Raw genomic sequence first — 5,411 nt, 5'->3', positions numbered from 1 at the left:
TTTTTTTAAGCGCCAAACGGCGTGCCGCGAAATTCGGATCTCCCGCGGAAAATGCCGCGCTCCCGTTGGCTGCTGCAAGAGTACAGGCTCCACCCCCCGGAAAGAACCAGTCCTCGAGGCGGCGATTGCAACACGAGCTTCGCTGCTTAAAGGGGCAGCCACACCTGCTGTCGGTGCCGCCCGCCGCTGGACGCACTAGCTAGCAGCCGGCGAGACGGAGACAGGGTGGTTCTGGGATGCACAGTGCAGAGGCGGCCAGAACAGAGCACAGCGCCCCGAGAAATGGGCCCGGATTCCCTGGGGTTGAAGGGAAACATTTTGGCGCCGGGTCCCGACCTGAGCCCAGACTCAGCAGTGTATTCCCCAGGCCACAGGCCCTTTTGTTAGTTTGCATTGTTGCTTAGCTAGCACATGTGCATTCATATCCCCTTTCCTGCTAAAATGAAGGCCAGGAACTTGTTCCCTTTAATGGCAGAGGGGTGAGGGATGGAGGCAAACTAGTCTACTTCTTTATAGGGAAAACTAACATCTATTCAGCGCCTGCAGGATGCCAAGCACCATGCTAGATCCTTACAAGGGTTGTTTTAATTTATTCCAACAATCCTGGGAAGAGGAATGATGATCCCCATGATAAAGACTGACAGTCTGAAAGGCTGGGTAACTTGCCCAAGGTCATACAGAGAGATTCCCTGATTTGAGAGCTGGCAATGGAATCTGGGACAGGTCCCAGCTCTGGAGCCCTTGTTTTTCCAGTTAAGGGGTTCTTCTACCCTCCCAAGCTGCCTGCCGGCACAGCAGGGTCAGAGGCCCACTGCAGAGCTTTGTCTTATTCACAGTTGTATTCTTAGGACCCAACACTCAGTAAATGTTTGAACATCTCCAGGTTTCTTTTAAACAATCCTTTTGTCACAAGAGCCTCCCTGCCTCATTCAAAAATCTTCATTGCTGATAATATATTCCTCACCACTCCAGTTTAGAGAGACTCAGAGAAGCAACCTTTGGTAGTGAGTGGTAAAGCTGCTAGAAGCTGCTGCTACATTCCAGGTCTGATTCTTGCCTGGTGCTGTGTGATTTTTATGCAAGTCTGAGCCTTGGCATTCAAAACCCTCCAGAGACAGTCCACAGCTTATTTCCTCATTAGATGGTTGAGGACAAGGTGGCAATAACCCATGATGATTAAGAGCCCAGGCTGTGTGGCCAACAGCCCTGAGTTCAAACCCAGGCCCAGACACTTTATTCGTTGTGTGACCTAGGCAAATTTTGTAAATTCTCTGATCCTTGATCCTTGATTTTCTCATCCTAATAGCACTTACCTCATAGGATCATGAGGAAATCTCCTGAGATAATGCATATAAAGCTTTCAGCACAGAACCTGGATCATAAGGAGGCTCAAGAATTGGCAGATGTTGTTATATCTCTGACTTTTTTTTTTTTTTAAGACAGAGTCTCACTCTGTCACCAGGTTGGAATGCAGCGGTGCAATTCTCCTGCCTCAGGTTCAAGTGAGTCTCCTGCCTCAGCCTCCCAAGTAGCTGGGATTACAGGCACCAGCCACCATGCCTGGCTGATTTTTGTATTTTCAGTAGAGACGGGGTTTCACCATGTTGGCCAAGCTGATCTCGAACTCCTGACCTCAGGCGATCCACCCTACTCGGCCTCCCAAAGTGCTGGGATTACAGGTGTGAGTCACCACGCCCGGTCACATCTCTGAACTTATCTCCAGTGCATAAGACCCTTTTACTCTAGTCTACGTATCTCATTGGTCCTTTGCGGCCCAGCTTAAACTTCACCTCCTTCAAGAAGCCTCCCCTGACTGCTTCCTCTCAGTCAAATGATTCTTGCCCTCTTGGGACCCTTTGTGTGTTCTACCTCAACAAAACGAGGCTTTGTTTTCATACCTTGTTTATCAGTTAGGTTCTATGCTCCTTCAAGAATCTAGGTCAGATCTCTCTAGAATGCCCTTTAGCATCTAGGGCCTGGCTGGAGTGCAGAAGGCAGGTAATAAATACTGATTATGATTCACTCATCTGCCTGGCTGCAAAGAATAAGAGAAGTTAATGAGATCTGAAGTCAGAAAATCAGGAAGCCCAGATTAAGTCCCGCTCTCTACTTCCTAGCTAAGTGACACTGGACAGCTGCTGCTTCACTTCTCTTAACCACAATTTCCCCAACCATCAAATGTGGATAATGCTATCAGTCAGTCAGTTTCAGAGGACTTCAGAGACACTACTTAAATGACAGTGGTGGTGAGGTCACTGATTTTTATTGAGAACCTACTATAAGCTGGGTTCTAAGCACCTTGAGCCCCTCCTCTGATCCTCACAACACTACCCTGAGGCAGACACTATTATTATCCCCATTTTACAGATGAGGGAACCTGGAAGGAATTGTGGTGGAGCAGGTTTGGGGAAGGAGCAGTGCCCCAGGGCCAGGGAGGGAAATGGGGGTGGCAGGGTGGAGCTGGGAGAAAAGAAGGGAGCCAGTGAGGGGCTGGAAGCCAGTGAGGGGCTGACAGCCAGCTCTCTGTGGTTGAGTTTCGGGCAGCTGGGGCTGGCTTTAGAGTTTCACTGCCTGGGAACTGACTAATTCTCGCAAGAGGTGTGGGGCACAGATCTGAAATCTGCCTCCCTGAGCTTGAATTCCTGCCCCATTCATTCCTAGCATTGTGATCGTGGTCAGGTCGGTGGACCATTCTGAGCCTCAATTTCCTCATCTTTGAAATGGGGGTGCACAAGTGACCTCTCCACTTACTGTGAGGATTTAGTAAGGTGTTGGTTATAAAGTCCTTAGAGAAATGTCAGATGCATGGTAGGTACTTAATATATTTTGGCTAAGATTTCTGTGAAATGGACCAAAAGAGGCCCTCACATGGAACCAGACTAAATACTTGCAGTTTCAGGCCGGGCACAGTGGTTCAGGCCTGTAAACCCAGCACTTTGGGAGGCCAAGGTGGACAGATCTCTTGAGCCCAGGAGTTCGAGACCAGCCTGGGCAACATGGTAAAGCTCTGTCTCTCCAAAATATAGAAAAATTAGCTGGGAGTGGTGGCACACACCTGTAATCCCAGCTGCTCAGGAGGCTGAGGTGGGAGGATCACCTGAACCCAGGGAGGTCAAGGCTGCAGTGAGTCATGATCATATCACTGCATTCCAGCCTGGGCAACACAGTAAGACTGTCTCAAAATAAATGAACAGGCCGGGCGCGGTGGCTTATGCCTGTAATCCCAGCACTTTGGGAGGCCAAGGTGGGTGGATCACTTGAGGCCAGGAGCTCGAGATCAGCCTGGTCAACATGGCAAAAATCCGTCTCTACTAAAAAAAAAAAAAAAAAAAAAAAAAAAAAAAAAAATTAGCCAGGCATGGTGGTGCATGCTTATAATCCCAGCTACTCGGGAGGCTGAGGCAGAAGAATCGCTGGAACCCAGGAGGCAGAGGTTACACTGAGCCAAGATCATGCCACTGTACTCCAGCCTGGGTCACAGAGCAAGACCCTGTCTCAAAAAAATAAAACCTCAGAGTTTCTGTCATACATGCCCTACACTTTCCCATCTCCCAGGCTTTGCTTACCTGGCTCCATATCCTCCTATTCTCCAGGCCCCTCCTCTCCTCCATCCCCATGTGCCCAAATCTGACTCATCCTTCAAGGTCCAACTCAAATGGAGTAGAAGGGGTAAAGAATCTGAAGTCAGACACCCCTGGGTTCAAACCCAGGCCCTGACACTATTAGCTGTGTGACCCACGCAAATTTCCTAAAAGATTCTCTGATCTTTGATCTTTGATTTTCTAATCCTAATAGCACTTACCTCATAGGATTGTGAGGAAATCTCATGAGATAATGCATATAAAGCTTTCAGCACAGAACCTGGTTCATAAAGAGCCTCAAGAATTGGCAGTTGCCGGGCGTGGTGGCTCACGCCTGTAATCCCAGCACTTTGGGAGGCCAAGACGGGCGGATCAAGAGGTCAGGAGATCGAGACCATCCTGGCTAACACGGTGAAATCCTGTCTCTACTAAAAAATATGAAAAACTAGCCGGGCAAGGTGGCAGGCGCCTATAGTCCCAGCTACTCGGGAGGCTGAGGCAGGAGAATGGTGTAAACCCGGGAGGCGGAGCTTGCAGTGAGCCCAGATCACGCCACTGCACTCCAGCCTGGGCGACAGAGCCAGACTCCGTCTCAAAATAATAATAATAATAATAAAAAAGAATTGGCAGTTGTTCTTATGTCTCTGATCCGACCTCCAGTGCGTAAGACCCTTTTACTCTAGTCTACCTATCAACAAAGCTTCAAACTCCTTGGGGGCAGGACCCAGGCTTTGTTTTCACTTTTGTGCCTTCCTCCCCTGAGATGCCAGGCACAAAGTAGGCCTGAAATAAATGATAATAGCTCACATTTCCTGAGAACTTCCTAGGCATAAACACCCAGCTAGGTATTTTACATACATTATTTTCTTGAAACCTCCCAACTACCCTGTAACACAGGTACATTTTGGACAGATGAGGAAAATGAGACTGAAATATGTAAAGGAACTTGACAACCGTTTAAACATGAAATCGGCCAGGTGTGGTGGCTCAAGCCTGTAATCCCAGCACTTTGGGAGGCCGAGGCAGGCGGATCACGAGGTCAGGAGATCGAGACCATCCTGGCTAACACGGTGAAACCCCGTCTCTACTAAAAATACACAAAAAATTAGCCGGGCGGGCGCCTGTAGTCCCAGGTACTTGGGGGGCTGAGGCAGGAGAATGGTGTGAACCCGGGAGGCGGAGCTTGCAGTGAGCCAAGATTGCGCCACTGTATTCCAGTCTGGGCAACAGAGCGAGACCCCGTCTCAAAAAAAAAAAAAAAAAGATGAAATCAGGACCTGAACTCAGATCTCTGTCTCCCAAGGCACTGCACTGTTGTGAACAATGAACTCAGCCCCAAAACCCCATGTGAAGGAGGGTACATTCTGCTAATGAACCAGGGGTTCCAGTGCTGCAGACACTGTCGGAAGTGGAAAGACTGTGCCCCACAACTGGATGAGTAAGGGATACTTAGTACTATTTTCCAGATGAGGAAGCCATGACTTGCCACAGAGCAGGTAAGTGAGGAAGTTCCTGTTTCAGGCAACCCCAGATAGCCCTGGAAAAATCCCCAAACTAAAGCAAACTTCCATTCCAGCTGGTATATCTTCTCCTGAAAAATTCCGCAGATTCCCTGTGCTCAAAGTCCTATTAATCACAATACAAACTGCTTGACAGACTTCCTGAAGGTACATATCCCCTGTCCCAGGCTCCTCAGTGTGTCACCTGTTCACACGAATCCCAAATCACAGAGAAATCAGATCAGAGCTATGGGAAACAAGGAAGAAAAGTCCCTGCTCCATCTTCTTTGTGCTTCTCCTATTCTACAATAAACATGTATTAGATTGGAGA

The sequence above is a fragment of the Macaca mulatta genome, chromosome 1 (genome assembly GCF_049350105.2).
Source record: "Macaca mulatta isolate MMU2019108-1 chromosome 1, T2T-MMU8v2.0, whole genome shotgun sequence".
Lineage (NCBI taxonomy): Eukaryota > Metazoa > Chordata > Mammalia > Primates > Cercopithecidae > Macaca > Macaca mulatta.
This window is presented reverse-complemented; position numbering follows the sequence as displayed.